A 25898-nucleotide genomic window follows, 5' to 3' on the forward strand; every position below is an offset into this window, starting at 1 on the left:
GCGTCCACAACCACGCTTAAATCTGATCCACCAGACCAGCTGCACCACCACCAACCATGCTGTCATTACGCGTATGTCAAAATGTTTACGGTCCATTTTCGAAAATATAACAACACACACGCACCGTTAACTTTTCCGAGTTGTTGACGGTGACCGCAATGACACACGATGTCACACACCACTAAAGGGGGCAACTAATTTCCAAAACAAACACCACTGGGAGGCGAGACAGTTTCGGAGAGGGGAGCTGGCAGCACTGCTAAACGCACTCGCAACTCCCACTCGTTTGACAAAATCTTCTTTTTGTGACACCGGGAAGTGGCGGCAGTTACAGATTTCTGGGTTTGTTTGCCGTGTTGAAACCCGCGGGTGTGAAAGAACATCAACAATAGCTTGGGCGGATCCTACGCCGGGACGGCGCTGAACACGCCGACGATGATGAATGATGATGATGAAGCTTGAAGGTGTCCACCAGGAACCGAGCTGGCCATGCGTCTCCATTCTGAAATGTGTGCAAAGTAGGCGAAGGCTGGCGAACATCAGGAACTGCAAAGCAGTCCGGGAAGACAGAGACTGTGAGTCGGCTGCTAGGATTTACGGTTTCGAAAATAAAATCTCATAAAACAAACACGCTAAAGTTAAACAAAACAGTTTAGCGGCCACCGGCTGCGTGTGCGGATCGAGCGTTTTTACTGAATTGGCGTCGAGGCCACCGCCATTATTGACTCGGCGAGCAATAATATTACCGGGGAAAAATGCCGCCGCCGCCGCCGCCGCCAACTGCGACGGCGAGTCTGGGCAGGAAAAATTTCCCGCGGGACGAGAGTGGCCGAATTGGGGAAATTTCGTTGCAAAATTGCACCATCCCGCCACAGACAATCAGACTCAGATCTTTTGATAATTCCATGAACCAAAAATTTAACGGTTAATTTGAATAATTGGAAACTCACAACGTTCAACGTCACTAAGCTTCGTGAAAACTGAACTTGTTCAGGAATAAATTTTGAGATCAAAACTCAAATTTGGGTAAGTTCAACCCAAATCTTGACCTTAAGTTTATTCCTGTGCGTTCACAATTGACAGTGATAACTGATTTTCGTCTACTTGTCTGTAATTTCACTGAATGGTTGAACGGGAAAAGCCAGCGAAAAAATTGCTAGTCTTCGCCATCTTGCCGGGGCCGTCAAGCGGGCAATTTGCCATAAAAATCCCCGCCGGCCCAAAAAGAAGAAGAAGAATTCAGACGCCGACGACCTCGGCCAGCTTCTCGTGTAACGACCTCCTCGGTACTACTCAACGCTCTCTCTCTCCTCGGAGACGCGGACGCGCAGCATTTCGTCTTCTTAATTTGACACATTCCGGTCCTTTTACTCATCGACCTGACCGGCTTTTCACGGCGAGTTTTTTTTTCAAAATTTTCAAACAAGTTGGCAGCACTGTATCGGGTTAACTGCACAGCAGCAAGCGCGCGGAGGAAGCCCCAAAAATACGAACCCCATTAGGATGGGGCCGGGTTTTTAAGTATCCAATTTATTATTTTCGTTCAACTCGATTAATTCCCAAGAAACCGTACTGAAATTGTCCATCGGCTTATAGGATTGTCGGAGTTTAGGAACGGATGGTGAAAGAAAAAAACAAACGCACGGAAAGGAGTTTCATTTGAAAAAAAGAAAAATTACTAGTTGTTTTTCAAGAAGATTAACAGTTTTTTTTGTGATTTTTGTAATTTTTGTGGTTTTTGTTATTTTTGTGATTTTTGTGATTTTTGTAATTTTGTGATTTCAATAAATTTTTGGGTTTTTTTATGATTTTTTTATTTTTTTTTTTATTTTTGTATTTTTTTGTGATTTTTTTTTATTATTGTGATTTTTTGTGATTTTAGTGATTTTTGTATTATGTTTTTTTATTTTTGTATTTTATTTTTATTTTTATAATTTATGGTATTTTTGTGATTTTTGTATTTTTTGTAATTTTTGTAATTTTTGTAATTTTTGTAATTTTTGTAATTTTTGTAATTTTTGTAATTTTTGTAATTTTTGTAATTTTTGTAATTTTTGTAATTTTTGTAATTTTTGTAATTTTTGTAATTTTTGTAATTTTTGTAATTTTTGTAATTTTTGTAATTTTTGTAATTTTTGTAATTTTTGTAATTTTTGTATTTTTTGTATTTTTTGTAATTTTTGTATTTTTATTGTAATTTTTGTAATTTATGTAATTTATGTAATTTTTGTAATTTTTGTAATTTTTGTAATTTTTGTAATTTTTGTAATTTTTGTAATTTTTGTAATTTTTGTAATTTTTGTAATTTTTGTAATTTTTGTAATTTTTGTAATTTTTGTAATTTTTGTAATTTTTGTAATTTTTGTAATTTTTGTAATTTTTGTAATTTTTGTAATTTTTGTAATTTTTGTAATTTTTGTAATTTTTGTAATTTTTGTAATTTTTGTAATTTTTGTAATTTTTGTAATTTTTGTAATTTTTGTAATTTTTGTAATTTTTGTAATTTTTGTAATTTTTGTAATTTTTGTAATTTTTGCAATTTTTGTAATTTTTGTAATTTTTGTAATTTTTGTTATTTTTGTAATTTTTGTAATTTTTGTAATTTTTGTAATTTTTGTAATTTTTGTAATTTTTGTAATTTTTGTATTTTTTGTAATTTTTGTAATTTTTGTAATTTTTGTAATTTTTGTAATTTTTGTAATTTTTGTAATTTTTGTAATTTTTGTAATTTTTGTAATTTTTGTAATTTTTGTAATTTTTGTAATTTTTGTAATTTTTGTAATTTTTGTAATTTTTGTAATTTTTGTAATTTTTGTAATTTTTGTAATTTTTGTAATTTTTGTAATTTTTGTAATTTTTGTAATTTTTGTAATTTTTGTAATTTTTGTAATTTTTGTAATTTTTGTAATTTTTGTAATTTTTGTAATTTTTGTAATTTTTGTAATTTTTGTAATTTTTGTAATTTTTGTAATTTTTGTAATTTTTGTAATTTTTGTAATTTTTGTAATTTTTGTAATTTTTGTAATTTTTGTAATTTTTGTAATTTTTGTAATTTTTGTAATTTTTGTAATTTTTGTAATTTTTGTAATTTTTGTAATTTTTGTAATTTTTGTAATTTTTGTAATTTTTTGTAATTTTTGTAATTTTTGTAATTTTTGTAATTTTTGTAATTTTTTGTAATTTTTGTAATTTTTGTAATTTTTGTAATTTTTGTAATTTTTGTAATTTTTGTAATTTTTGTAATTTTTTGTAATTTTTGTAATTTTTGTAATTTTTGTAATTTTTGTAATTTTTGTAATTTTTGTAATTTTTGTAATTTTTTGTAATTTTTTGTAATTTTTTGTAATTTTTGTAATTTTTGTAATTTTTGTAATTTTTGTAATTTTTGTAATTTTTGTAATTTTTGCAATTTTTGTAATTTTTGTAATTTTTGTAATTTTTGTAATTTTTGTAATTTTTGTAATTTTTGTAATTTTTGTAATTTTTGTAATTTTTGTAATTTTTGTAATTTTTGTATTTTTTGTAATTTTTGTAATTTTTGTAATTTTTGTAATTTTTGTAATTTTTGTAATTTTTGTAATTTTTGTAATTTTTGTAATTTTTGTAATTTTTGTAATTTTTGTAATTTTTGTAATTTTTGTAATTTTTGTAATTTTTGTAATTTTTGTAATTTTTGTAATTTTTGTAATTTTTGTAATTTTTGTAATTTTTGTAATTTTTGTAATTTTTGTAATTTTTGCAATTTTTGTAATTTTTGTAATTTTTGTAATTTTTGTAATTTTTGTAATTTTTGTAATTTTTGTAATTTTTGTATTTTTTGTAATTTTTGTAATTTTTGTAATTTTTGTAATTTTTGTAATTTTTGTAATTTTTGTAATTTTTGTAATTTTTGTAATTTTTGTAATTTTTGTAATTTTTGTAATTTTTGTAATTTTTGTAATTTTTGTAATTTTTGTAATTTTTGTAATTTTTGTAATTTTTGTAATTTTTGTAATTTTTGTAATTTTTGTAATTTTTGTAATTTTTGTAATTTTTGTAATTTTTGTAATTTTTGTAATTTTTGTAATTTTTGTAATTTTTGTAATTTTTGTAATTTTTGTAATTTTTGTAATTTTTGTAATTTTTGTAATTTTTGTAATTTTTGTAATTTTTGTAATTTTTGTAATTTTTGTAATTTTTGTAATTTTTGTAATTTTTGTAATTTTTGTAATTTTTGTAATTTTTGCAATTTTTGTAATTTTTGTAATTTTTGTAATTTTTGTAATTTTTGTAATTTTTGTAATTTTTGTAATTTTTGTAATTTTTGTAATTTTTGTAATTTTTGTAATTTTTGTAATTTTTGTAATTTTTGTAATTTTTGTAATTTTTGTAATTTTTGTAATTTTTGTAATTTTTGCAATTTTTGTAATTTTTGTAATTTTTGTAATTTTTGTAATTTTTGTAATTTTTGTAACTTTTGTAATTTTTGTAATTTTTGTAATTTTTGTAATTTTTGTAATTTTTGTAATTTTTGTAATTTTTGTAATTTTTGTAATTTTTGTAATTTTTGTAATTTTTGTAATTTTTGTAATTTTTGTAATTTTTGTAATTTTTGTAATTTTTGTAATTTTTGTAATTTTTGTAATTTTTGTAATTTTTGTAATTTTTGTAATTTTTGTAATTTTTGTAATTTTTGTAATTTTTGTAATTTTTGTAATTTTTGCAATTTTTGTAATTTTTGTAATTTTTGTAATTTTTGTAATTTTTGTAATTTTTGTAATTTTTGTAATTTTTGTAATTTTTGTAATTTTTGTAATTTTTGTAATTTTTGTATTTTTTGTAATTTTTGTAATTTTTGTAATTTTTGTAATTTTTGTAATTTTTGTAATTTTTGTAATTTTTGTAATTTTTGTAATTTTTGTAATTTTTGTAATTTTTGTAATTTTTGTAATTTTTGTAATTTTTGTAATTTTTGTAATTTTTGTAATTTTTGTAATTTTTGTAATTTTTGTAATTTTTGTAATTTTTGTAATTTTTTGTAATTTTTGTAATTTTTGTAATTTTTGTAATTTTTGTAATTTTTGTAATTTTTGTAATTTTTTGTAATTTTTGTAATTTTTGTAATTTTTGTAATTTTTGTAATTTTTGTAATTTTTGTAATTTTTGTAATTTTTGTAATTTTTTGTAATTTTTTGTAATTTTTTGTAATTTTTGTAATTTTTGCAATTTTTGTAATTTTTGTAATTTTTGTAATTTTTGTAATTTTTGTAATTTTTGTAATTTTTGTAATTTTTGTAATTTTTGTAATTTTTGTAATTTTTGTAATTTTTGTAATTTTTGTAATTTTTGTAATTTTTGCAATTTTTGTAATTTTTGTAATTTTTGTAATTTTTGTAATTTTTGTAATTTTTGTAATTTTTGTAATTTTTGTAATTTTTGTAATTTTTGTAATTTTTGTAATTTTTGTAATTTTTGTATTTTTTGTAATTTTTGTAATTTTTGTAATTTTTGTAATTTTTGTAATTTTTGTAATTTTTGTAATTTTTGTAATTTTTGTAATTTTTGTAATTTTTGTAATTTTTGTAATTTTTGTAATTTTTGTAATTTTTGTAATTTTTGTAATTTTTGTAATTTTTGTAATTTATGTAATTTTTGTAATTTTTGTAATTTTTGTAATTTTTGTAATTTTTGTAATTTTTGTAATTTTTGTAATTTTTGTAATTTTTGTAATTTTTGTAATTTTTGTAATTTTTGTAATCTTTGTGCATCTTGTGATTTTTTTTTATTTTTGTGATTTTTTTAGATTTTTGTATTTTTTTATTTTTGTGATTTTTGTGTCTTTTGTGATTTTTGTGATTTTTGTACTTTTTTATTTTTGTAATTTTTTTGATTTTTGTAATTTTAGTGATTTTTTTATTTTAGTGATTTTTGTATCTTTTTTTATTTTTGTATTTTTTGCGTTTTTATTTGTAATTTTTGTGATTTTTGTGATTTTTATGATTTTTGTGTTTTTTGTGATTTTTGTAAATTTTGTTATTTTGTAATCTTTTAGGTTTTTGTGTTTTTTTTGTGATTTTTATGATTTTTTTTATTTTTGTAATTTTTTTGTGATTTTTCGTGATTTTTCTTTTTGGTGATTTTTTGTGTTTTTTTTTGTGATTTTTGTAATTTTTGTAATTTTTTTTATTTTTGAATTTATTTTATATTTGTGATTTTTGTAATTTTTGTTTTTTTTTTGTGTGATTTTTGTAATTTTTGGGATTTTTGTGATTTTTGTGATTTTTGTAATTTTTGCGACTTTTGTGATTTTTGTATTTTCAAAATCAAATCAAACCATCCACATTAACGACCCCCGGGTCTTTTCTGGTCTCTATTGCAAGTTTCTGCTCGAACCTAGGAGTCCGCAGGCTTGAATGGGGAGAGCACCCAAACCTCTTCTTACTCCAAGGAACCTTCCACCCCAGTGTTTGAACTGACGACCTTTGGATTGCGAGTCCAACCGCCGCCAGCGATTCCACCGGAGTAGGCTTGGTTTGGTGTGTTGTTTGTACTTATGGCATGGAGACGACTCCTACACCTGGAATGACTTAACGGCCTAACAACCAAGGCCGGGACCGACATTTTACTTCCTCATCCGATAGAAGGTTACAGCAGATGGGAATCGAACCCAGAATCATCCGCTTACAAAGCGGACAGCGTAACCATTCGGCCACGCACTGCCACTTTTTGTATTTTTTTTATTTTTTGTAATGTTTGTGATTTTTGTGGTTTTTGTGATTTTTATATTTCTGTATTTCTGTATTTCTGTATTTCTGTATTTCTGTATTTCTGTATTTCTGTATTTCTGTATTTCTGTATTTCTGTATTTCTGTATTTCTGTATTTCTGTATTTCTGTATTTCTGTATTTCTGTATTTCTGTATTTCTGTATTTCTGTATTTCTGTATTTCTGTATTTCTGTATTTCTGTATTTCTGTATTTCTGTATTTCTGTATTTCTGTATTTCTGTATTTCTGTATTTCTGTATTTCTGTATTTCTGTATTTCTGTATTTCTGTATTTCTGTATTTCTGTATTTCTGTATTTCTGTATTTCTGTATTTCTGTATTTCTGTATTTCTGTATTTCTGTATTTCTGTATTTCTGTATTTCTGTATTTCTGTATTTCTGCATTTCTGTATTTCTGTATTTCTGTATTTCTGTATTTCTGTATTTCTGTATTTCTGTATTTCTGTATTTCTGTATTTCTGTATTTCTGTATTTCTGTATTTCTGTATTTCTGTATTTCTGTAGTTTTGTTTTTTTTTTGTTTTTTTTTAAAGGATGAAACTCTTTTCCGTGCGAACGAGAAGTTCGGCAGATTCGTCGAAGGAGTCCACGGAGTGCGGCATCGCCTCGGTAGAAGGAAGCTACAAACGTCAAAGTAGAGCACATCGCAGCAACCTACAGTACAACTGCACACGTACACGCACCTACACACGTAGTCATGGTAATTTCGACCTCAAATGCCCAGTATTTTTAGATACTTGCCGTCGAAGCGCATCACATGGCATTTTTTTAGTTTACTCTTCTTCTGCACTCTGTATAGTTGCTACCGCGGTGTTCAGCGAGTCCTACACACACGGTGTAAGTCAACCAAGTCGACTTTAGAGGTGTCTCTGTCCGTACACAGACAGTGACTATGTTTGAAGAAGACGCGCGATAAAGATGCAGCGAGCGCTCACGTGTGTTTGTGTACATTTGACTTGGCCTGCTTTGATTTGTAGTTGTGCGGTCTGTGTGTGTGATCGAAACTGTGCTAAAAAGAGCAATAAACATCACGGGGACAAAGCCCGCACGAGGTCGAACAGCTACCGAACTGGAAGCACAACCCGTGCGAGCAATCGCGAGTGAAAGTGTTAGTCAACTGTCAATCCCCCTTCTGTCAGTCTGTCAATCCCGAGCACGGTCCTAACGCGAAGCGTTATTAGATTACACTCTCTGACGGCACTTCGTTCGAGTTTGTTTGCGGTCCTTGTCGTGGCCTACTACTATGGTATTTACACGCTAATTCATCCGCGATTACCATTAGTACTCGCTAATCGAACCTTCAGGTCGTCAATGTTGACGGCTCCAATTCGACCCCGAAACCGTTTGTCCGATCGAGGGGACAATCTCTTCGCCGATCGCCGGCGAAGCCCTCTTCCGGACGTCGCTAATTTTAATCCGCGCCGCGCGTAACCTTTTTATCGCGTGTGATTCGCGTCATGCGCCAATTTCGGTTCGGTTGCCATGACAACTACACGATTGACTTAATCTCGCCACCCGTCTTCTCCACCTCTCCTGTCATCGCGCCGCATCGCGCGTCTATCGCGCACCGTAATCTCTCGCGAGGAAGCACAACAATTTTTGTTTGCGCTTCACCACCTAGCGCGATGAAAAATCGGCAGCAAATCGCTTCGCTAACAAACTCTTGACAGATGGAGCGAAACTTGAAACGCTAATCGGGAGGGGCGGTCAAGTCGATTAGCAGATGTTTTGGTTTGTCAAAAATGTAGATTTTTTTGTTGGTTTTGGAAAAACAAAAACTGTGTTTTTGGCTAACTTGATACAATTAGAAGATACAAGAAATTCTTTAAGGACGTATTACACTACATCAAACGGACACACGCCTGTTTGTCTTTGTCGAATTGACCTCCTGTCATTCTTTTCCCCCATTAAGATGTTTCCGATGCATAGTTCTGAGTAGTTTTGGTCATTCAAACAAACATCAAAGTTGTACTCCTCAGACCACTTAGTGTTGTTACCATGTCCACTATTTCGGGCGAACCTACCGGCCAGAGCGCAGCGTTTGGCTACGTGTTGCAGGCGCGATCTGTGGTTGTTATTTTTAAATATCTAGATCACATGTAGATCACACCGCGGACTACTTGGACCGGCGGTGCATACCGCGCGATCTGTGACAGGGGGTTTCACCTCACGGCAACCAACAATAGTTGGCGGCGGCGACGAGTTCTTCCGTCTGCGTTTTGTGTCGCGGACTAGCTGTTCACGGACTACTTGGATGGGACATGGGACCAGTCGCTGTGCAGTAGGAAGAAAAGTGAAAACCCGGCAGTCTCGAATCGGTTCAAAAGGCCAAAAGGGCCAGCATGGCAGCAAGGAATGTGTGCTAAACCGCGCTTGAAGGGAAAAGACCGCGGTCACATGATTCCGGGTGCAATTCGTCGTACCAACTGCCTTTTTTTCAAAAATAAATGCACAAATAGATATAAGAGCGTGGGCTGCGCAATGTTGAGGGACGCCAAAGGGCGTGAGTAACGCTGGACAAAGATGGAACATTCCAAAGAACTTTTTTTTACACACAAACACTTTGAAAAATATTTGCAACGGCCTAACTAAATTTCCCAATATCCGTTTTTTTTCATTTTCGAGATTCTTTGACGTGTTTTAGGGGACTTAAAACCACCATTTTTGAGGCATATGGTGAAAAATTCTGCTGCTGAATTATAAATTCTTGAAAATACATATTTTTAATCATCAGTGACCATTTCTCATTTTTTTATTCGGAAAGTTTGCTATAAAAAATGCTGAGTTGTTTGGGTGAGACTTAAAAAAAATTCTCTGTTTCTTTTTCTTTAAGCCGCTATATCTCAGCAACCAGAGGTCAATTTTCAATGTCTGTTAAACAATGTTATAGCTAATTTTCTGAACCATTCAAAAAAAGATTTTCAGAGATGTTCAGTTTTGAAAAAAAACTGCAAATATTTCGTTGAAATCAAACTTTCTGTGGCTATATTTCGAGGCACTTTATCAGCACTTTTCAATTACAAATTATAATTTACATTTAAAAAATCAGGTCAAGCAATTTTGGGTATGAAATTATTATTTTTTCCAAAAATAACTATTTTTTGCAGAATTTTTTACCATAAATCTCAATGGCTCAAAAGTTGCAGGTTTAAGATTTTAGAGAATAGTCTTCAACAATACCTACAACTTTGCCGAAGACACTAAATAGGTCTGGAAATTCCTTGAGAAGTTCTCTCAGATTTCGGTCATTCGGTTTTTATTTTGTATTTTTTTGTAATTTTTAATGATACACGGTAAAATTTTTTTAAAGATTTTTTATTTAACTTTTTGTCACTAAAACTTGATTTGCAAAAAACACTATTTTTATTTTTTTTTATGTGTTTTAGAGGACATCAAATGCCAACTTTTCAGAAATTTTCAGGTTGTGCAAAAAATCTTTGAGCGAGTTATGAATTTTTGAATCAATACTGGTTTTTTCAAAAAAATCCGTTTTCAAGTTAAATCCATTTTAGGTGACTTTTTTTAAAAAATTGTCGAAGTTTTTTATTTTTTTAAATTAGTGCACATGTTAGCCCACCCTTGAAAAAAAATATTTAAATTTAAAATCAATAGGCAAAAATAATTCAATCTGCAACGAAATCTTCTAAATTTTATTCAAAATCTGAACAGAAAACAAACTAAATAATTAAATATTGTGAAAATTAAACAGATGACTTTAATGATAAAAAAACTAAATTGAAAAAAATTAAGTAATAAATATTAATTTAATGTTGAATAAACCAAGCATGACTCTTTACATTTCTTTCAAAATTATATGTTTCAAATCTAAAATTAAATAATGATTAAATTGTTATTACGGCTAATTAAAATATTGCTTAATTAAGTTAGTTTACTAAATAAAATTAATAAAATATTTTTTAGAGTATCAAGTAAATAGCAATCTATTTTCTCAATATTTTTCCTTACTCTGATGAATTCCAATTTTTCAATCTATTTTTTTTTGTTGCTCCTCCGTTAAATCATTGACCGGAGGAAAAGGGAAAGACGACTTTTTTCACTGAATGTTGCTTTTACAAGGATGTTTGCTTTTAATTGATTTCTAAAAAAAATCAATGATTAGAGGTGGGCAATGAAAGAGCGAGCCGCTCAAAGAGCCGGTTCACAAAAAAGAGCGAACGAACCATGGCTCACACAAACAAAAAAAGAGCCGCGTTTTTTTTTTGAACTCCGATCTTTTGAATGAACCGTTCCAAGATGGAATGATTTTAAATTTTTTGTCTGTTTTGAAGTTTATAAATATCATTGATTGAATTTTCAATAAATTGTAGCAAGAAAATTTGTTTTTGAAGATTGAAAATGTAATTTAATTTTTACATTTTCTCATAATATAATCTGTTTCATTTTAGCAGATATAAACGCAATTTTGTAAAGTTAATAGCAATTTTCTTCAAAACTCTAGATTTGAGTTTGGGCGCTTTCCCTATTCAATGATTCGAACGTTTAGACCGATGGTTTAGAGTGAATCTTCTCATCTTTAGTTTTTTTTTATAAATAATGTCTAATAAAGTCTAAAAATAAAAAAAAAAATCAAAAATCACACCATTCTTTAAAGCAGTCTTTCCAACAACATTTATGAAAAAGAGCGAAAGAGCCGTTCAAAAGAGCGGCTCATTTTAAGGAGCGAGTGAAAATGAGCGGCTCCTTAAAAAGAGCGATTTTGCCCACCTCTAAATGATATTTAAAAAAATGTCTGCAATCTTTAAAAAAATGTCACATTATAGGGGAGATTGGGGAGACTTGATCCCCTTTTTTTGTATCGCACATAATTCTGTCAATTTCTCTCAAAACTATGAACTTTTTGCATGAATTGAAAGCTTAGACATTCAACTATGTTTGGCTGATAAGTGTATTTCATCAGATAAACTCTTCGAGTTATGCCAAGCGCTTAAAAAATATATTTTAAACCGGCATTTTCAAAATGTTAGGGGTAATTTGATCCCCCTTTCAACATTTTGAAGAAATCTTAAGTAAAATGTTTCTTATTCATCCAAACTTTTAATTTTCTATAAGTTACAGCAATTTCACATTAAACCTGTACGTTTGTGTTCAAAATATAACAAGTTTAGCATGCAAAATATTTAAAAACTTAAAATTTTCTTTTTTAGACCAAAATTGAGCATGTTTACAAAAGCTGGTAATTTTTGTTTACAAAACTTTTGAAAAAAGGTTCAAACTGCAGTAAGTTATGTACAACTATACTAAAGGAAACTATGTACAAAAACCCAGCCCAATTATTTAATCTTGAGGCTGATTCCAGTGACTGTAAAAATGCAGGGATCAAGTCTCCCTAAACGCACTTTTTTAAACAATTGATTGTAAAAATAGTATGACGATAAATTTAACGTCAAATGCGTAAGGGTTTTGGAGTTGATATGTTTATCAAACAATTCATGTATGAAAAATATGTTTTGAATAATTTTGGAGTGTTTTCTATACTTATCAAAACAAAGAAAAAAGATCTCTTGGAAGTTTTTTGCAGCACTTTTTAGAAAAATGTGTGTAACTTAAGAGGCAGTATTTGTAGATTCTGCTCGGTTTGTTCTAGAGGTCGTATCGAGTTGCTCCGATTTGGATGAAACTTTCAGCGTTTGTTTGTCTATGCATGAGATGAACTCATGCCAAATATGAGCCCTCTACGACAAAGGGAAATGGGGTAAAACGGGCATTGAAGTTTGAGGTCCAAAACACATGAAAAATCTTAAAATTGCTCGCATTTCCGTAAAACTTCATCAATTCCAACTCTCTTAGATGCATTCGAAAGGCCTTTTGAAGCCCTTCAAAATGTGCTATAGATATCCAGGATTGGTTTGACTTTTTCTCATAGCTTTTGCAAATTACTGTTAAAAATTGTTTTTTTAAAACCTTAATAACTTTTGGCAACAGCCTCCAACACCCATACTCCCACAGGTCAAAAGTTAGGGAATTTTATGGACTATAAGCCTACGGTATTAACTTTTTGGCCAATCGCAGTTTTTCTCATAGTTTTTCGATTTTTCTAGAACAAACATTTTACAACGTTAGTTTTTGCTCTGTAGGCCTCCATAGCGGAACTTTTTGGTCTCAATTTTGACATATTCGGAATCCTCAGAAAATTTTACATTAGATTGAGGTGTTGGAATTTGGAATTTGATTGGAAAAAATGCCATTTAGAATTAATTAAAATATTATTTAGAATTTTGTCGGATTAGGGGTAAACAAGATTTCGCCTACTTGATTCATCATTTGACGTATTGATCATAGGGTAAATAAGATCTATTTCTTTTTTCAAAAATGTTTTATTTAATTATTTTTTAAATCAAAATTACAACTCCAATACTTCTAACTTACGTGAAATTGACCGAGGATTCCGAATATGACAAAATTGAGACCAAAAAGTGCCGTCTTCTTGGCCTACAGGGCAAAAGCTAACGTTGTAAAATGTTTGTTCTAGAAAAATCGAAAAACTATGAGAAAAACTGCGATTGGCCAAAAAGTTAATACCGTAGGCTTATAGTCCATGAAATTCCCTAACTTTTGACCTTTGGGAGTATGGGTGTTGGAGGCTGTTGCCAAAAGTTATTAAGGTTTCAAAAAAATCAATTTTTAACAGTAATTTGCAAAAGCTATGAGAAAAAGTCAAACCAATCCTGGATATCTATAGCACATTTTGAAGGGCTTCAAAAGACCTTTCGAATGCATCTAAGAGAGTTGGAATTGACGAAGTTTTACGGAAATGCGAGCAATTTTAAGATTTTTCATGTGTTTTGGACCTCAAACTTCAATGCCCGTTTTACCCCACTTCCCTTTGTCGTAGAGGGCTCATATTTGGCATGAGTTCATCTCATGCATAGACAAACAAACGCTGAAAGTTTCATCCAAATCGGAGCACCTCGATACGACCTGTTTCACATCGGTGAAAAACTCGCTCTTAATCTGAACATTTTTTAATTTTTTTTTTGTTTTCTACAATGAATTTTACTCAATTTCGCACAACTTTCTAGAACAAAGCTAATTGTTTTACCCACATGCTGACGAGATACAGGCTTGGGATCAAGTGTCCCCGGGGATCAAGTCTCCCCATTCTCCCCTACTTGTTCAATCAAATTTATCAAGTTTTGGTTGAAAAAGACAGAGTTTATAAAAAAAAAATGCGAGAATATTTTTTTTTCTTTGACTGATTTTTGTTAACATTATTTAAGTTTTCACAGCATTCACTTCTTAGTAAATGTTCTAACAATTTTTCAAATGGTTCATACCACACTTTTCACACTTTCACACTTTCACGCTATCTCGTCGACGGCCAAGTGGAATAACGCTGGACTGGAATCGAACGGACGCCGGGTAGAATGTTCGGTGTTACTGCTGCTACCCGCTGCCGACTGAGCCATCTTCGCATTTTATAAACGAGCGGCTAAAGCATCAACTTGTTCAGGGCGAGGCTCAGGCAGTAGGCCAGCGAAGTATGAGAGCGATAGAAAGAGAACCAAATATTACTATTTTTAGTTCGGGTAGTTTTGAAGTCAACGTTTGGCAGAAATACATTGGATATATGATTTACATTAAATAGGAATTTGCAGGAAGCCGAACACGGGTAGAAATTCATCTGATTTGAGTTTCCATGCTCAACGTTTCCATTAGATTCATGATTTACATTAGATTTAGATTTACATTAGAGTAATATCCATGACTTTTTACTCTTTACATTATATTTCAACATTACATTGAGTGAGTTTACATAAGAATCATTACGTGCTGTGTAAATTTACATATTTTTTTCTGTGTAGAGGGGTTGAAATATCCGCCCTTTAATCTTAAAAAAAAAAACTACCATTTTGAAATTATTGCTCCATGATAGTTTTTCTAATTAAATCACAAATAAGTTTATTTCACTTATACCGAAATCGCAACTCCACACTCCGCACACAATTTCCCCAAATAAATGGGCGAAAATTCAGCAAATGAGTTTTGCACCGATACGTGCCAAATTAGTTTCGCGCTGGTCGTCGTCGTCGTCGTCGCCAAATTGGCCAAATTGCTGCCGCGCGGCGGTCCAGGACCGGTGTGAAAAATTTGTCTACCACGCTGCTCCCTGGTCGTCCTGGTCCATTTGCGATGATTGATTGCCTGCAGGACACGCGAAACGTTGCACCACTGCCCCCCTCAGACTTTGGAGAGTTTGTCTTGTGAATCACAGATAACCGAACATGTTTTGGGAGTATTGAATCGTCGAATGCGGCTTAGCTCCAAACTACATATATTGTAAATTTGAAATGACCGTTAATTTTGGTAGAGAATTGCAAAGAAGTGTTACGTCTATTTGTCGCCAACCACCGACTGAACCACCAATCTGTGTCAGGATGACTAACCGTGATGAAAGGTTCCCCTCCCATGGGTTGTCCGCGGAGAGGGGTCGTTCATAGGTTGGATGAGTCTGAAGATTTGCCAGACCTTTGGCACGTTGGAGGTTAAGACTGCTTGGATTGACTTGTTGAGTTGAATGTTTAGGTGAAATTTGAACAAAATAAAATTTCATTGAAATTCGTTTTTTATAACTTTTGTGGTGAATTTTAAATTAAGTAAAATTGTAACATGAATTGCTAAAGGTTACAAGGGAGAAATGGTCCACCACGGATGGTTGCAGAATGCGGCACAGTCCGTGTGAGAGCGCACAGCATAGATTAAAATGTTGTTTAATTTTAGAAGAGCAAAAAAAAAAAAGCCGCAGTTCAGCCGTGAAAGTGTCATCTTGGTTCATCCTTCGAGCCACTTTTCCGTCAACGGTCGTATTTATATACATCGGTGTGAGAGCGGGTGGATGACGATGAAGACTGCTGCGGGGCTGCCAAACCGCCTCTTAATACTAACTGGCCTGACATTCTTTGACTCCCGTCCCGTCGCTCTCGTATACCGGCCCCGAATGATGGATCGTATGCCGGTTGAAACCGACCACAAATTAAACAATTTAATCGCCATGGTGTTGTCAGGCAAATTTTGGGACCAATTTTCGAAACGATTCACTCAGAGAAGGCGAGATTTGTAACGATTAGATGCTAAATTATTGGACATTGATTTTGTTTTGATATGTTAATTAAAAATATATTAAAGACAACAAAAAACAAATGAAATATTTAAAATTTAAAAAGGGAAGGGTAAATTTTAATCCAATCTACAACGCAACAAAGAACGCAATCCACAGTAATTGGGAAAACACAGACCATCGAGGAGGAGGATTTCCCCGTGGCCACATCATCCAGAGCCAAACGATTAATCCCGTTTTCTGGATGGTCTGCCCGGTTGTATAAAGCCCTGGTCGGTTTTATGTCAACCATTTATTTCCGCCAACACACAACATACACAACACAACACAACACAGCACGGCGGCGTGCATTCCCATCAAAGTTGAACGCACGCAGAATGCTCTTCTTCTGTCGTATAATGCAGCGATGCGACTCTATGCGTTCCGAATTTAGAGCTGTGTGCTGGTTTGTTATTTTCGAGAACGCGGTGCGACGTTTCATGACGGAAATCGAAAAAATAAGCTTATTTAATGCAATCAAAATTTACCATCTCTAACCCAAACACGCCTTTAAAAGATCTTAAAAATTCTGGTTGTTTTTTAATCTAATATTTAGAATTTGTAAAATCTAAATCAAATTATTGCAGAAAAAAAACATCCAAAAATCGATATTTTGACACTTTAGTTCAATTCTGAGGGCAGATTTGGATTCAGCGGGAAAAATAACATGGAAAAAATATAATTGCACTTTTCCCTTGAAAATTATACATTTTTAAATAAAGATATCTAGAATTTTTTAATCTACAGCAACTTTTGTTCTACGAAAAACTTAACTTCTCTTGTTTTATGTTTTTCTTGTTTTATTTTTAGTATTTTAATTTTCATTTATCTTGCTTAGTTAGTTTTTTGGGAGTATTTTGCCTATTCAACCACATTACATAATAACATTTTGCCTATCTCTTTTTTCATGTTTTTCAGTCACTTCTTCAATTTTTTGCTCGTTTTTCACATTTTCTGCTATAGAATGGCACCATAATCATTTAAATTGTAAAAAAAATGCGTAGACAGACACACACACTGGGACACTACAAAACATACTGCATACCTTAAACCGGGGTGACTTTGATAGGATTTCGATTAATTTTTGAAATATTTTCCAACTGGTAAGGTTTTCCTCAAGATTATTATTTTTAAAACATGTTCTGGGGTATTTCACACAAAGTGCATGCACTATTTTTGAAAAAAAAGTTTTTTCAATAGTGTTTAGAAAAATAGCTACGTTAAAAATTCGTAGTGTGAATTCCGAGGTGACTTTGATAGTTGAGCAGTTCTCTCAGATTTCGGTCATTCGATTTTTTTTGTATTTTTCAATCCGACTGAAACTTTTTTGGTGCCTTCGGTATGCCCAAAGAAGCCATTTTGCATCATTAGATTGTCCATATAATTTTCCATACAAATTTGGCAGCTGGCCATACAAAAATTATGTATGAAAATTCAAAAATCTGTATCTTTTGAAGGATTTTTTTTATCGATTTGGTGTCTTCGGCAAAGTTGTAGGTATGGATACGGACTACACTGGAAAAAAATTATACACGGTAAAAAAAATTTTGGTGATTTTTTATTTAACTTTTTGTCACTAAAACTTAATTTAAAAAAAAAACACTATTTTTATTTTTTTTTATTTTTTGATATGTTTTAGAGGACATCAAATGCCAACTTTTCAGAAATTTCCAGGTTGTGCAAAAAATCTTTGAGCGAGTTATGAACTTTTGAATCAATACTGATTTTTTCAAAATATCGAAAAATTGGTCACAAAAATTTTTCAACTTTATTTTTCGATGTAAAATCAAATTTGCAATCAAAAAGTACTCTAGTGAAAATTTGATAAAGTGCACCGTTTTCAAGTTCCATTTTTAGGTGACTTTTTTGAAAAAAGTCGCAGTTTTTCGTTTTTTTTAATTAGTGCACATGTTTGCCCACCTTTGAAAAAATATTTTTGAAAAACTGAGAAAATTCTCTATATTTTGCACTTTTGAACTTTGTTGATACGGCCCTTACTTGCTGAGATATTGCCATGCAAAGGTTTAAAAACAGGAAAATTGATGTTTTCTAAGTCCAACCCAATCAACACACCATTTTCTAATGTCGATATCTCAGCAACTAATGATCCGATTTTCAATGTTAAAATATGAAACATTCGTGCAATTTTCCGATCTTTTCGAAAAAAATACTTTCATATTTTTTAAACCAAGACTAACATTTCAATAAGGCCAAACATTCAATATTAAAAAAATAGAAATTAGTTTTGTTTATAAAATTATCGATTTATATTGCATTTTATACTGAATTCGAAGCACGAATCACTAGTTTACACATTTTACAATAAATTTGTTAAACTGAAATTGCCTATAAATTTGGAGATTGTTTTTGAATTGTGTTTCAAAAACAAATATTATTTATTATTTACAAACTTATTCAACCTTCTCCTAGTACAAAATTGTCCAAAGAATCCGAAAATTCAATCCGTTTTCCGATTCAAAATCATGTTCATTGAGAAAATCATGGCACTTTGAAAAGTTTAAAATAGTGACTTTCATCAACATTTTCTTAACTATAGTCAACTAACATTTTAAACTTTTCAAAATTTTATGAAAAGTTCTTCTTCAGGTGCTTTGAACTTTTCTCTACCACGGTCAGTATGATTCTAAACCATTCCGTACGTATTTTAATTGTACTCTTCAAATCGCAAACCTATCAAAGTCACCCCGTTTTACGGTATCGAAAAATGATGAATATTCATTAACAGGTTTCTGAGATATGAATTCTGAAATAAGTGTTTTTTTGTATATTAATCGAACTAAAAGTACAGACATCCCACATATTCGGAACGGTTTCCAGATCGGCCAATGTTCAAAAAATCATAGCAAACCGATAAGGGTAATTCTCCGCCAACTCACACAGCAGTTGCCCCAATCCCTCTTCGATTTGCGTGAAACTTTGTCCTAAGGGGTAACTTTTGTCCCTGATCACGAATCTGAGGTCCATTTTTTGAAATCTCGTGACGGAGGGGCGGTACGACCCCTTCCATTTTTGAACATGCGTAAAAAGAGGTATTTTTCAATAATTTGCAGCCTGAAACGGTGATGAGATAGAAATTTGGTGTCAAAGGGACTTTTATGTAAAATTAGACGCCCGATTTGATGGCGTACTCAAAATTCCGAAAAAAAAGTATTTTTCATCGAAAAAAACACTAAAAAAGTTTTAAAAATTCTCCCATTTTTCGTTACTTGACTGTAAAATAATTTGGAACATGCCATTTTATGGGAAATTTAATGTACTTTTCGAATCTACATTGACCCAGAAGGGTCATTTTTTATTTAGAACAAAAATTTTCATTTTACAATTTCGTGTTTTTTCTAACTTTGCAGGGTTATTTTTTAGAGTGTAACAATGTTCTACAAAGTTGTAGAACAGACAATTACAAAAAAATTGATATATAGACATAAGGGGTTTGCTTATAAACATCACGAGTTATCGCGATTTTACGAAAAAAAAGTTTTGAAAAAATTGGTCGTCGTTGATCATGGCCGTTCATGGTCACCCGCGACAGACACGGACGACGAAACAAAGAGAAACGCAAAAAGTAACTTTTTCAAAACCTTTTTTCGTAAAATCGCGATAACTCGTGATGTTTATAAGCAAACTCCTTATGTATATACATCAAAATTTTTGTAATTGTCTGCTCTACAACTATGTTGAACATTGTTACACTCTAAAAAATAACCCTGCAAAGTTAGAAAAAACACGAAATTTTAAAATGAAATTTTTTGTTCTAAATGAAAAAATTACCCTTCTGGGTCAATGTAGATTCAAAAAGTACATTGAATTTCCCATAAAATAACATGTTCCAAAAAATTTTACATTCAAGTAACGGAAAATGGGAGAATTTTTAAAACTTTTTTAGTGTTTTTTTCGATGAAAAGTACGTTTTTTTGGAATTCTGAGTACGCCATCAAATCGGGCGTCTATTTTTACATAAAAGTCCCTTTGACACCAAATTTTCATCTCATCACCTGAAACGGCTGCAAATTATTGAAAAACACCTCTTTTTTCGCATGTTCAAAAATGGAAGGGGTCGTACCGCCCCTCCGTCACGAGATATAAAAAAAACGGACCTCGGATTCATGATGAGGGACAAAAGTTACCTCTAAGGACAAAGTTTCACGCAAATCGAAGAGGGGTCGGGACAACTGCTGTGTGAGTTAGCGGAGAGTTACCCTGTTAACAAATATTTATCATTTTTGAATATGTTACGTAAAACATTCTGAAATATCACAGATTTTTTCAACTCTTTGGTCACGAGACCTTCTAAAAAGCAAACAATGCAGGGATCATTCTATCTGTAAGTAAATGTTTTCAAAATGTCTTAGTATTTTCCACTGAAAGCTCAACATGTCACCTTTCTTTTGCAAGTGGCGAGCTAAAATTGGTTCAGCCGTTCTCCGGAGATATAAAAAATGTGGATTCTGCGAAAATCTTCAAAAAGCGATGTTTTGGGGCACTCTATTTCGGATAGGGCCACCCCAATCGCCATACAAATAAATACGTGTCATATTGTTTTAGCCAAGTGTTTCAAAGTGTCTGTTTTCTAACATATCAGACAATCGCCAGATAAGAGATAAACTTCAAGACGATAACAGTGCTTTCGTCGCATTCCCATTGTAATCATGGCTTGGTTTTCTAAATCGCATCCACAATACGCGTCAATCGGTAATCGAAGGCCACTCCCATCCGAACCGTTCCCAATTAGTGCCCGGGTGCGAATGGAAAAATTCAACATCAGCGGAATTTGTTTGGCGCCCTCACTCGAGGAATGACTTTGCAATTAGTGCTGTGCTGTCCTGCTCTGGTTGACATTATACCAGGAGTATGCTCTAGATTTGACACTTTTTTTTCTCCATGTCTTCACCAGCAAGCTTCGCTGACAGTGATACTATCACGTGCAGAAGCCTTCACGGGGACGCTTATCGGTGGATATCTAGTGTGGTGACCGTCAAAGTAGGTCATGCCGCCTAATCTACGACCAAAATCTGTCGACTTTCCAGATTACCGCGTGATTGCAGTGAGGAGGGGTTTGACAGTTGTTGGCGCAGCCAAGATGGCGGCGACGGCGACGATTTTTCACGTGATGTCACTGTCAAATCAAACGTGTAAAGTTATGATTTATTACGAAACGAGCCGAATTTGGTTTATTTTTATGTTTTACACAATACACACAAGTCAAGAAGCTTCTTCTCTGCCTTATCTTGTGCGGTCGGAAGAATTCCCAGGCTCGTGCAAAGTTTTTGACAGTCACTCGACTCGTGCTTTAAAAAGCGCTGATCAGAATCTGTTGAAACTGAATATTGTTTGAAATGCGAATGTGCCCTTCTCAAATGCTGGCCTAGACTCGCTTATCTGCCCTGTGGCGTCGACGCCGAAGGGAATCGCTGAGCTGTATCAGCGAGCTTCTCATATGATGCTCGTGGGACGCCATCATTATCAGCGTTTTGGTTTTGGTGTGTCTGCGCTGCCGTGGTTTCAGGAGATTCAGAGCGCGTTGCGTTGAGTTGTACTGTATGGTAATTCATCACCACACCAGAGTGTGTGATAAGGGAATTGACCCTCGTGATGATGTTGGAAGAAGCAAAGCATTGCGACATCAGTCGGTGGGGAGGCCATGTCAGAGTAGGCTGCGAGCGTCACACCACGTACGTACGCCACGTGGTATGTGCTAAGCGTCACTTGGGTTGGCGCGTCAAAATGGAAGACCTAAGCAACCAGATGAGCTAAACCACTTTAAGTCAAGATTTTGCCTTAAAAGTGGACGACGCGTTTGACTATTTTTAGCAAATTGAGAACAAACAAGTCACATTGAAAATAGAAGAAAACTAAACGACGACGAAGACGACGCCGATTGTCTTTGGCTTGGGTTGAATTTTTGGCTCGAGCAAGAAGGAGTGTTACACGCACTTTTTGGCTTGCATCCATCGGGCAAGAGCAATGCACCGTTGGTCGGACGGACTCCTTGGACGACGATGCGCACGGATTAAGAGGAAAACAACATGCCCTCCGGTCTTCGTGTGCTGCACTCGTGACGATCGGAAGGTTTGGTTTCTGAATGTTTGGCCTATATCCAAGTGTGCATCGCGAATCAGTCAAAATATAACGATTTCATTTCAATTCCTTTTTTTCAATTCCTTAGAATTTAAATTCTGATTCCCGAAAATAATCTCAGATGACTGCCACACCAAAAAAAAGTGACAGCGTGTAAAAGGCCTGGGTGTAAAATAAGTTTTGCATTATTTTACTAAATACTATGTAATATTACACCCAGAAATATGTAGCCCATCAGTATGGGAAACCTACTTGACCGAAATTTCAAGCTCATATACACAGTAAAAAAATCATGGTAATATTACATCTGGCAAGGGGTACATCTTTTATGTCAGAAAAATATGTAATTTTACCTCTGAAAATGTGTAATTTTACCACTTTTCTGGTGGAATGTCACTTTTTCAGTCTAAATTAAAATAAAATTACATCATAAAACAGGTAATATTCAATCTTCCAAATTGCACAATGTTTTACCGTGTATGTGTTTATCCTTTCAATTCTTCATTAGTCTGATGGCCGAGTGGGCTAAGGCGCCAGTCCTTACTGATGGTGTTGGGTTTCAATCACGTCGGCTGCAACTTTTTTTTGTGTTTACAAAAATTGTACATGCAGTGTGTAATATTAAGTTTTTTTTCATTTCCGAAGGTGATTTGCATGATTTTTTATGCGATCAGATTTTTGCTGTGTGTAAAGCAAATAGAGTCCCAATGCCCATGAGCAATTCTCTACAAAAACGGTATTTTTTCTTCAATTTTAATTGCTGTATTTTTCAATCCGACTGAAACATGTTTGGTACTTTCGGTATGCCCAAAGAAATCAATTTGTGTCGTTAGTTTGTCCATATAATTTTCCATACAAATTTGGCAGCTGTCCATACAAAAATTATGTATGAAAACTCTAAAACTGTATCATTTGAAGGAATTTTTTGATCGATTTGGTGTCTTCGGCAAAGTTGTAGGTATACGGACTACACTGGAAAAAATGATACACGGTAAAATAAATTTTGGTGATTTTTTTTTTAACTTTTTGTCACTAAAACTTGATTGGCAAAAAAAAACACTATTTTTATTTTTTGATATGTTTTAGAGGACATCAAATGCCAACTTCTCAGAAATTTACAAGTTGTGCAAAAAAATTTTGACCGGGTACTGCATTTTTGAATCAATACAGATTTTTTCAAAAAATCGGAGTATTGTTCGTCAAAATTTGTCCACTTCATTTTTCGATGTAAAATCAAATTTGCAATCAAAAAGTACTTAATGAAATTTTGTTAAAGTGCACCGTTTTCATGTAAAAATACATTTTTAGGTGACTTTTTTGAAAATAGTCGCAGTTTTTCATTTTTTTTAATTAGTGCACATGTTTGCCCAATTTTGAAAATTTTTTTTTGAAAAGCTGAGAAAATTCTCTGTATTTTGCCTTTTAGAACTTTGTTGATACGGCCCTTACTTGCTGAGATACTGCCATGCAAAGGTTTAAAAAAATGAAAATTGATGTTTTCTAAGTCTCACCCAAAACCTACAATTTTCTAATGTCAATATCTCAGCAACTAATGGTCCGATTTTCAATGTTAAAATATGAAAAGTTAGTGAACTATTCCGATCTCTTCGAAAAAAATATTTTTAAAATTTTTAATCCAAGACTAACATTTTAAAAGGGCGTAATATTGAATGTTTGGCCCTTTTGAAATGTAAGCCTTGATTTAAAAAAAATTAAAAATATTTTTTTTGCAAAATATCGGAAAATTTTACGAATGTGTCATATTTCAACATTGTAAATCGAAGTGAGCTCAGATTAGTAGACGATAAAGAATAAAAAAAATAATCAGGTTAGCTGGTTATGTCACACACATGACCAGCGTGACAAAGAAAAAAAGAAAGTTTCAGAAAAAATCAAACTGTGCCTTTTTATGATTATCGAACTGCCAAATTTCCAAATCAGAACTTTGTGGAAATCACAAACTCCCCCTTTATTTGTACCATCTGACTAGTTCGCCAAGCAAACAAACACGACAAGAAAAATCTGAATCAATTGCTCACCACTGTGTGCACGCACACGCACACACACACACACACGCTCACACATTCACATCCATTCCGACGCGGGGACTAAATAAACTGTGTCTTGAATTTATGGCATTGTTTGATAAATTTATCGCACCTCGGAATTGAAACCGAGAAGACCTCGCACGCCGCTATGCTGCTACACTTCTCGGGTTTTTGTTATTGTTGGTTCGTTGATGGTGAATTCTTGGTAAACGACGACCAGTAGCGGCCATTTTGGGGGTGTCATGAACGGAGTTTTGAATTTGAGCCATTTTGACGTTAACCTTACCTTTTGCATTATTTACATTGATGTAAACAATTTAAAAGGCGACCAGCGTTTACGACAATCTTGAATTCCAAGATTTGTATTGCGACACGTAGTCACACCTGCCCAGTGGCGCGTGCGACGATAACCACTACACCAATAAGTCTTAATTGTTTGGTTGTGATTATATCACAAGCAGTATTACAGCTAGACTCGAGGCGTTGGATGCCAGCATCCGCTCGTGATGGCGAACACATGGCGTTAGCAAATGCAACATGAATGAAAATCGGCGGAAATGTTTCAATTTTCGCTTGAAAACGCTGACCGCCTGTCAAAATGGCGAGATGTCACTCAGTCGCATCTCTCAATCATCGGTGACCTACAAAAGCCGCGCGCACGTTCTACACCAACCTTGGCCTCAATAGCTCATATCTCTCTGAGCAACGTCTCCTGATCGTAACTCCCAGTCAGTGCCTACTGCTGCCAACGTGACGTCCCGCCAGCAGAATCTAACCTCTATAGCAGGCCGTGGCTCCCGTGGACCATCGTGTTACGCAACCGCCATAGGGTTTGTACAGAAAAAAAGCATACACGAACGAACCGCATGTTGACGTCTTTGCAGTGAATCTTAATTGTTTACACAACAGACAATGATATGTGGTTCTGTTCCTTCCCGTGGCCATCGCACGGCGCATACTGCGATTGCTCAATTCGTTAGCTGGCGTGAGCGCGGCCATGATTGACTATCAACGACAACGGCGATGACCGGCTACTTCGATCAAAAATCTCGACTCTCGATGCTACCAACTTGAACTAGAAAAAAAAAGTTATAACAATAGCCCGCATGTTGTCGACTCTCTGTGTATGTGTGTGTGTATTGCGCCATGTCTTCCCTCAATCTAATAATTCTTCTCCGCCCGCACCTCGCGTTGCGTCCCACCCTCGGCGGCGTACAGCTTCGCCTTCACATGACTTTGTCAATTTCGTTTTGACGCTTCTGTTGCCGTTGTTTCAACCTCATAGACCACATCCGGCCTCACCAACGTAACAGCCCCGGCCCTAACACGATTATTGATTCAATATTCCATACATTACAGCGCACCACTTACCTCAGAACCCTGCGTAACGCTTCCGTAACGTGTACACCGTAACACAATAGCCCTAAACGTCAAACAAACGAATTCACGACGAACCGCGACAAGTGGCGGAACCGGACGCCCGAAAGCTAGCTCCCGTTAATTGAGCGTGAATCAAGCCCAAACAAATCGCAGCCCTAATCTAAAATGGCCGCTCGGGGAGCAGGGATTAACGTCCGATACTGAAGCTGCGGGGGGAAATATAGTTTAACAACACACAAAACACACGCCGAGGCGCGTCACCGGGTCCGAACACCGCGCAGCGTCGCGTCGAAAAGAATCCGAATGACAACGACGCCACCGCCGTCGAGTCGAAATTCAGCGTCGGCAGAGATATGACTGTGTGGGGGGGCATTTGGGGCGATATTGGCCCTTTGGAGAAGCATTTTCCTCCGCGTTTGACAGTTGGCTTACCTGCGCGTTACTCGCATTGATTGCGCAATGCAATCAACGGCAGAAGGTGAGCGTGAGATCAA

At 33.5% G+C, this 25898-nt stretch overlaps 1 protein-coding gene across 1 annotated transcript in view; it reads right to left on the bottom strand.

Moving 5' to 3' along the window:
- LOC120419428 (homeobox protein 5) overlaps positions 1-25677 on the bottom strand; it is a 65472-nt gene extending 39795 nt beyond the window's left edge. Inside the window, exon 1 of the mRNA XM_039582118.2 lies at positions 25396-25677. The gene's annotated coding sequence lies outside the window, so the exon portion shown is untranslated. The remainder of the gene's footprint in view (positions 1-25395) is intronic.
- Between the last annotated feature and the right edge of the window lie 221 nt (positions 25678-25898).

Source organism: Culex pipiens, chromosome 3 (genome assembly GCF_016801865.2).
Source record: "Culex pipiens pallens isolate TS chromosome 3, TS_CPP_V2, whole genome shotgun sequence".
Classification (NCBI taxonomy): domain Eukaryota; kingdom Metazoa; phylum Arthropoda; class Insecta; order Diptera; family Culicidae; genus Culex; species Culex pipiens.